Genomic DNA, 9,721 nt, shown 5'->3' on the forward strand with positions numbered 1-9,721 from the left:
CTTCTTCACATGGTGGCTATAAGCCAAAATCAAAATCCTCAGGTAAGGATGCATAGAAAGAAGGTGATAAGCCTAAAAAGAAGGGCAAGCGTCACAATTGCAGGAAACCAAGGCACTATATACATGAGTGTAATAAAAGGCTAGAGAAGGAGAAAAAGAAAGAATCGGGCAGCATGGCTGCGGCGGCTGATGCATCTACACCAAGTGCATAGAAGAAGAAATCTGCAAGTTTTGCTCAAGATGATTGGGCATGGACTGTACATTGCAATTATGACCCTTTTGTTCATGATGTATGCATGTTAAAGCAAAAGTCAGAGGTTTTTATGTGCTTTAGGCACTTCGTATCAATGGCTGAAAATGCATGTGAATGTAAAGTTGGCACCCTTCATTCAGATCGAGGGGGGGAGTATATGTCCAAGGAATTTCATGCATATATGGCAAAAAAAAGGCATAAGACATCAATGTACAGTGCCATACGCACCTCAGTAAAATGGTGTGGTTGAGAGGAAGAATAGGTCTCTCATGGAGATGGCACGATGTATGGTGAAAGCCCAATATTTATCTTATGATTTTTGGTTAGAGAGGCAACTATGTGCGCAAACTATGTGTTGAACAAATGCCCTACCAAGGCCTTGCAATCTAAAACTCCTTATAAAGCTTGGCATGGCAGGAAGCCTTCTGTGGCTCATTTGCGTGTTTTTGGTTGTCTTGCTTATGCTCTTGTACCTGAGCAACAATGCAGTAAGCTCGATGATAAGGTAGTTAAATGCATATTTGTGGGATACAGTTCAGAAAAGCAAGGGATATAGACTCTACAATCTAGCCTCAAAGCGGATTTTGGTAAGTACAGATGTTGTTTTCATCGAAAACTCATTTCAGTCCATGCTTTCATGTAAAAAACAGCAGAATATATGCTCACAAGACATGTTTGATTTGCTCCTACATTTGTTTAATGGAGAGCAGCCATATGTAGAGCAATTGAATACTCAACTAAGTGCTGAAATTCAACCTTTGCAGGTGTAAAATCGGCCTACAAATCAGCCTTTTGATGAGGCAATTATTGAGGATGTAGTAGATGAGGAGAGAGAAGCCATAGAAGAATCTAGGCGTATGCCAAAATGGCTTGTGCAATATTGAGGGATAGCAAGTTGGCAGCTCCTTTACCTAGCAGAACTCGTGCAGGTTCTCATCATGCACGTTATTCTCATGTGGATCATGTTCTCATTTTTACTTTATGTAATGAGGAGGAACCTATTTCCTTTGAGGAAGCACAGGATTATTATCATTGGATGCATGCTATGCAGGATGCGTATAACTCTATACTCAAGAATGACACCTAATATTTGATAGATTTACCTCATGGCAAGAAGGCCATCGGTAAGTGGGTTTACAAGTTAAAACGCAAAGCAGATGATAGCATTGATCGTTACAAGGCCAGACTTGTTGCAAAGGGGTATGCCGAGCAAAAGGGCATTGATTATGATGAGACCTTTGCACCCACATCTCATATGACTACCATTAGGTATCTCATTACTCTGGCAGCACATCATGGGTAGAATGTACACCAATTGGACATTAAGACTGCATTCTTGAATGGTGATTTACATGAGGAGGTGTATGTATCGCAACCTCTTGGTTTTGATGTGAAAAGAGAAGAGTCTTTAGTATGCAGGTTGAAAAAGGCTCTTTATGGCCTTAAGCAGGCTCCTAGAGCATGGTATAAGAAGATTCAAGCATACTTGGTTGCAAATGATTTTCGCAACAGTCCACTAGTGGGTTTTGCTTTTGTCTTGGTGATTCATGTATATCATGGCTCAGCAAGAAGCAAACTATCGTGGCAACTTCCAGCTATTTGAAGCTGAGTATAGGGCAACTTTTACGACTACAGTTGAGTGTGTGTGACACAGACGTCTTATGGCTAATTTAGGTGTTGGACAGTCATCTAGCACTATGATTTTCACTGACAGCCAGAGCGCATTAGTAGTTGTTAGGAACCCAGTGTTTTATGCTTGCACTAAGCACATTGAGGTGCATTACGACTTTGTTAGGGAAAGACTCTGCAGAGCAGAGATCAGCTTGGTCTATGTGCTTACACATGATAACATGGTAGATTTATTCATGAAGGCTCTTCCTCGTGAAAAGTTTGAAGCTTTTTGTAAAGCTCTAGGCTTACTGCCTTTTCAGGATTGATCGGCCATGTCCTATACATGTTCAAATTATCACTCCAGGGGGGGATTTGTAGCATTATATGGTAGTGATGTGTGTGAACACACTTAGGACCATCGGGCCACTTTTTTCCTCACTAGGAGATTTTTTCCCCCGCGCGTATGTACACTCTCTTATCTACTCATTTTGGGGTGTGTACTTATCTTTTGTATCTGGCACAAATTTGTTCATTCTAATCTAGTAAGTTTATGTGCTCTCAAGCTTCTCTATCTTGTGTGTGTGCATTGTTGCAACCCTAACCCTAATTCCAACAAGAGAGTACATCAAGAAGTTTATGAAGCTTTCAATGTTTGTGGAAGGATTGAATGAGGACATGAAGATGAAACAGTTTGTGCATGGTTTGGATCTCAACATCAAGGCGGATGTTTCAACTCAAAGATAAAGCACTATCAAAGAGGCCATGAGATTGGTGGAGCTTTATGAACCCAGATATAGGAGATCCCAAGCTATGAGTACCATAAAGAACTCTTCTAAGCCAACTATCACTCCTTCTCCTAGTTTGACAAAATATCCCTTCCTTCAACCTAATCATCCATTCCAAGATTACCTACAATTTATGGGGGTGGATAGCCCAAGAGCGGAGCCTATTATGATGCAAAGAAAGGGGATAACATTAACAAGAAGCCTACCTAAACCTTCAATAAAACTCAAAGAGTAGATGATCCTAAGATTGAAGAGTTGAGGAGAAAGGGTCTATGTTTCAAATGTATAGAAATGTGGTCACCTGGGCACAAATGCAAATCAAAGAAGGTTGTGGCAACTATGATCCTCATGGATGAGGAGAAAGATGAAGGACTCTCATGATGTGGAAGAATTTGAGAATTGCAATGAAGAAACACATGAGTAACTGGAGGAGGATCGCTCCTTCAAAAAAGAAGGTGGGGAATTTCCTTTTGATCCCAGTGGAGGAGAAAAAGGGAAATGTTGGAGGAAGTTGCATCCACAAATGCAAAAATTTTGGCAAGTATATGCTCTATTTCTCAAGAGCTAATGGCGGGTTGTTGCAAGAGCACAAACACCCTAAGTTTGGTTGGATCCATCAATGGAAGAGTTTTGCATATATTAGTGGATTCCGAAAGTACCCATAGCTTCATCAATTCCAATGGAGAAAATAAGAAGACTAGTTTGGCATGTCCTTCTATTGAGATGGTTTTATCTCCATCGGTAGTGTTGGAGATGGGTCTTATTGATGTGATTTTGGGTGTGATTGGTTATGATCACTTGGGGGATTTCCACATGAACCTTCAACAAGGGATTATGAGTTTCATGCATTATGGACAACAAGTGTTATTAGCTAGAAATCGTTCAAAGAAGCTCAAAGCAACTTAAGAGGGAACTCAAGACTATTAGCACTATTTATGTGTTGCATTAGCTAGAAATCGTTCAAAGAAGCTCAAAGCAACTTAAGAGGGAACTCAAGACTATTAGCACTATTTATGTGTTGCATCTTGCTCAAGAAGGGATAGAAAGCAGTGGACAGCATGTGGACAAAGATATGGCAGCCCTTCTTAAGGAGTTTGAGGATATCTTTCAAATGCCAAAGAGTTTGCCTCCTAAGAGAGAGATTGATCATGCCATTGTTCTTGAATTGAATGCAAAGGCCGTCAACAAGCCTCCCTATCAGTTGTCCAAGGTGGAAAGAGAGGAAGCAGCAAAGCAAGATTTGCTTTCTATGGGACTTATTCAACCCTCACAATCTCCATTTGCTTCTCTTGCTCTATTGTGGGGTGAAGAAGAAGGATGGGTCCTTTCGCATATGCATTGATTATCGTGACTTAAACAAAGCAACCATCAAGAATAGGTACCCCATTCCATGCATTGATGATCTATTGGATGAGCTTAAGGGAGCAAGATTTTTTACCAAGATTGATCTAAGAACGTGATACCATCAAATAAGGATGAAGGAAGGTGATGAAGAGAAGACCGCATTTAGGACTAAAAGAGGGTTATTTCACTTTATGGTCATGCCCTTTGGTCTTACAAATGCACCGGCCACTTTCCAAGCATTAATGATTGAATAGGGTACTATCTCCTTTCTTATTCAAGTTTATACTAGTGTTCTTTGATGATATATTGACATATAGTAAGAGCAAAGAAGAGCAGCTATCTCATGTGAAGCAAGTGTTTGAAGTGACGATGGAGCACAAGCTTGCAAAAAAGAGAGAAAATTCTCATTCATGGTCAATGAAGTGAAATAACTTAGGCATTTGGTGGGAGAGAATGGCATGAGAGCTAATCTAAAGTAGGTGGCATGTATCAAAGATTGGCCAACACCAAGTAATTTAACTCAATTAAGAGGATTATCTTCTTTCTATATAAGATTCATGGAGCATTATGCATCTATAGAGTGGCAGATCTCAAGAAGAGGGAAGCTTTCTTTTGTGATTTTATTGCCACGACAAAAGCTTCAATGAGCTCAAAGCCTTGCTTACTTTGGCCCCCATCTTTGTTTGTCTCGAAAGCAGACGCAAGTGAAAGAGGAATTGGGGCTATTTTGTATCAAGAGTATGGAGTCATTGTTTTCGAGAGTAGAAAGCTTATCGAAAAGGAGATGGCATTGCATGTTTATGAGTAAAAGATGCTTTCTATCCTTCATGCTATCAAGAGGTGGCATTATTACTTATATGGTTTCACATAGAGTCATCATTGATGGAGATAGACCATGTTTATATGAGGATGACCTTCTTAGAGGCCTTGGGGATGCCATAGGTGATAATAGCTCATGGGGACTTTTGGGAGATTTTTATATGAGAACATGGGCACACAAATCACTCCATCTACAGCCTATCATCCTCAAACGGATGGGCAAATGAGTGTACTAACAAGTGGCTTGAGGTGTACTTGAGGCACTATTGTCATGATATATATGCTTCATAGGATGAATGGTTGCATCTTGCTGAATTTTGTCAGAATTCAAGCAAGCATTTGAGCATTGGGATGTCTCCTTTTGAGGCTCTTTATGGGATTAAGTGCATATGCCATCCATAGATTTTCAAGAGGACAAAGTTGTTAATCTTTTAGCCAAAGATGAATTTGGAAAGGATGAGACAACTTCTTCAACTTTGCAACAAGGAAAACATGAAGAAGGCTCAAGATGTCATGAAGGCTAATGCGGATGAGCATAGATGCAATGGGAAGTTTCAAGAGGGTGACTATGTGTTATTAAAGCTTCTAAAGAGCCATCATAATATTCTCAAAGGCTCCACCAACCCAAAGTTTTGTCATAGATATTATGGGCCATATTTGGTGCTCAAGAAGGTTGGTGACTTGGCCTACAAGTTGGATTTGCCCACTTCTACAAGAATCCACATGTATCCAATCTTAAGAAATTTATGAGGCCTATATCTCAAGGGAAGGAGGAGCTTTCACCCATGGATGAAGGGGAGATCATATATAAGCCGGAGAGGATTGTTGGGAGGAGTACAAGAGAATTGAAGAATTCTTCATCAAATGGAAGCATTTTTGAAAAGGTGGTGGGGGAATCTCCTCATCGATGAAGATGTTATATTGAAGGAGGTCGAGCTAGAGGGTTTGGTGCTATAGATTGAGGAGGCGAGAGGGTCGTAAGGGAGGGATGGCAAGGTTGGGTAGGTCAAGCTGTCCACCTCTCATCGGTTGCACATGTGACCTACTCTTGTTGGGGCCTAGCCTTTAGCTTTGTAATGTGCTATTCAAGTTGAGTAATGGTCAGGTCCTTTACATTAATAGCTCTCTAAAAATCCTTGCCGTGCTTGGATATCTAGTTGTGAACCTTGTCCATAAGCTGTTATTATCGATTTTGTGCCATGGTCTCATCTCTTAAAGTGTTGCGCGACAGTGCTAGGTTAAGTTCCCCCCTACGTTTACACTTTGGCTACTCTGGCCCCCTTGACCTTAGTGTGTATCACCTCCTAGAGGGCTTACACTTGTAGCCTATCATTAAGGGCGATGGCAATGTGTGGCGCCAGGAGAAGTGCTTGCTAGGCCACATCCGCCTACTCCTTTTGTCACACCATGGAATCTAGCAAGATTGTGGATCATAAAAGAGAAGGAAATATGAAAATTTTGAAGGCGTCCCTAAGAGTTTAGGATGGTTTGGGAGAAGCTTTTAGTAGAGGCCAGATTTTCTTCCTAGATCCACCTATGGGTGTTAGTAATATTTTAGGCTTCCTTGTGTACTAGAGAATCTGCTACCCTCAAAGCGAACAATATGCCTAGCACTTCCTAATATTACCTAAGCAATGGAGACAAATCTATGGGGGGGACACTGAACTGCACTGGCTCTTCTTAGTCCTGGCTAGCACTTGTGCTTATTGTTGTTGTTGGCTGTGTGGGAGTATCCATAAGGTTTATTTCTAAAAAGTTGGCTAGTGAGAAGGCCTACTTGGGGTGGCGGCATTATGGTATTTTAGTGGCATTGACCAGAGCCTTGATGAGGAGCTTGGCATTCCGTCTGTGGTTACTCTTGGTATAAGGAGAACCAAGGCTATTTTGAGGACACATGGCAGTCATCCAGGTGTACGCATGTCTACGAGGGTTAGGTATTCTGTTTTGATAGGTTGAGATATAATGGATATAAAGCCCATCATTTTGCTTACATAGTTAAAGCAATACAGGAGTTAGAGCTCACTTTATTTGATTAGGCACTAAGAAATAAAAAATAGAAAGATGCCATGAATGAGGAGATGGCAGCATTGGATGCAAATGTAACATGGGAGTTAGTGCCTTTGCCTAAGGAAAAGAAGGCATGTAAGTGGGTGTATAAAGTCAAGCATAACGCAAATGTTTTAGTGAGCAGGTATAAGGTGAGATTGGTTGCCAAGCAAGGGCTATGCGCACAACTATGACAATGACTATGAGGAGACATTTAGCCCAATTGCAAGAGCTATCATTGCTATGGCTACAGTAAATGGTTAGTCTTTACATCTTAGATTTGCAAGAAAAAGTATACATGATGCAGTTACTAGGTTATGAGAGTGATGCACACCTAGATTTTGTGTCCAGGTTACGCAAAGCCCTGTATGGCTTGAAGCAGGCAACCAAAGCATAGTCAAACAAGATCGGGGAGTATCTTGTTACCATTGGATTTCAAATATCCAATGCAGATTTTTCACTTTATGTGAAAAAGACAGAGGATTTTGGATTATGGTCCAATTAAGGTTCCTATGGACCAATAAGATTAATCCAAATGTAGGGAGGAGATAAATTAAAGAATAAAAGAACCCCCCCCCCCCCCCAAAATGAGTAAATGCTCACATAAGATGAAGAGTGGACTAAGGACCAAAGAAAAGATAAAAAAAACTGCATTTTGACACCTCAGTGTGGGGATCTCCCCTCATGAAGAAGGCACCTTTTTCTCATCATTACTCCCAATTTTTATTCAATAAAATGAGATATTTCATCTCTCCTCTCTCCTTTTTCAAAACTAGATCCAAAAAGTAAGCTGAACTGACCCAAAAATGGTCAAAAATTGACCAAACTGATTTGGAAAATTCTAGAATCAGTTTGCTTGGTTAGAGGCTCACCTTTTCCTATAAATAGAAGCTTCCTCCTTTGTAAAGGCTTAATGGTGGTTATGCACTGTTACTGAATTTTTTAATAATTCAATTGTTTTTAGCCTAATCCTCTCCAAAGTGAATTGGTGGCCACTATTGCTTCAAACAATAGTAAAACCCTCAATCCCTCAATCCCTCAAGCCAAAGGAGAGCTTACAAGCTCCATGTAAGCTAATTTTCTTACTTTGTTTAATGAAAAATCTATGGTTTTCTTGTTTTTTTTATGTTTTGCAAATGTTTGAATTAAATTCAAATGTTATGCCTTTGATAAAAAGGCCACCCCTTCTCTTCTTTACATTCCAACCTTTCTCAATCCTAGAAAGATTAACTAAGTGATTAATTAAACTCTTCTTATTGTTTACTCTCTTGAATTTAAAAAATTATGTAGATTAGAGTTCTGTAATTCTAATTTGGGTTAATTAAGTTAAATAAAGAAAGATAAAAATGAGAAATGGTCAGCCATACAAAAGAGGTTATGGTAAAATTTTCCAGAATTTTGTGAAAAAGAAAGTTTGTTTTTGTGTTATTCCAAAAGAGTAATTCCCACCATTTTTACAGCTAAAAGAAATATTCTGATTACTCCATGTACATATTCATCTATGAATATGCATGGATATCACTGATATTAACTATTAAATTTAATTTCTATGCATAGAAATATGCATAATGGAATTTTTTTTAACAAAAGTGTTATTCTTATTAAATTTGATTTTTATGCATACAAAGATGCATAAAGGAATTTTTTTATTACAAAAGTGATATTCTTATTAAATTTGATTTTTATGCATAGAAAGATGCATAAAGAATTTTTTTTTAATTACAAAAGTGATATTCTTATTAAATTTGATTTTTATGCATAGAAAGATGCATAAAGGAATTTTTTATTACAAAAGTGTTATTCTTATTAAATTTGATTTTTATGCATAGAAAGATGCATAAAGGAATTATTTTTAATAAAAGTGTTATTCTTATTACATTTGATTTTTATGCATAGAAAGATGCATAAAGGATTTTTTTATCAAAATTAGAATTCTCTTAAATTTCATGTTTAAATTCTATGAGTATTTGATAAATGAATAATTAAATATTCTAAGAGAGAAATTTTTATCGTTTTATATTCACACGGATTGTAAAAAGAAAATTCAAGAAATCTATCGAGATCAAAATATTCAGATAAATGATTAATTTATTCCTCATTGGAATTTGTAACTATTTTAGAAATCAGTTAAGTGAATATTCAAAGAAAGAAATTTAGTAAAATAGTACCTGAATTACCAAACCTTTTCGAGAAAGATAGTTCAGGAAAAATCTCATCAGACTCGAACCTTAAATCAGACTATGACCAAGAACAAACTCTTTCGTCAGTTTCAAGGAAAGAAGGTGTGACCAGTTTAGAAAAATACACTCAAAACTCCTGCCAAATATGAAACTAAGTTGAGACCCTTCGAATTGATATGTGGATCATGGTTATAGAATTCGAGGAATTTTGGTATGAAATTCAGAATTCCGATCAAGAAGTTTTGGGATACTGATTCAAGAAATACTCCTTGTATTCAAAAGAAAATCAAGCTAAAAACTTGCATAGAAATGAGATGTGATGTGAATAAATGTGATGAGATGCAATGTGAATCAGATAGATGTGAATGAATGGATGGATGGGATGTGATGTGAATAGATGTGATAAAAATGGATGTGAATGTGTATGTGCAAATGGATGTGGATGTGTATGTGAAGAATGGATGTGGATGTGTATGTGAAGAATGGATGTGGATGAGTATGTAAAAGAATGGATGTGAATGTATGTGAAAGAATGGATGTGGATGTGTATGTGAAAGAATGTGATGTAATGTTAAGAGATGTGATGTGACATGAATATATGTGGATGTGAAGTGATAGATATGAATGTATGGATAGATGTGGGTAGTCGTACATGTGAACGATTGGATGGATGTTGATGAATG

The sequence above is a fragment of the Cibotium barometz genome, chromosome 16 (assembly GCF_041138505.1).
Source record: "Cibotium barometz isolate CiBa-2024 chromosome 16, ASM4113850v1, whole genome shotgun sequence".
NCBI classification, from domain to species: domain Eukaryota; kingdom Viridiplantae; phylum Streptophyta; class Polypodiopsida; order Cyatheales; family Cibotiaceae; genus Cibotium; species Cibotium barometz.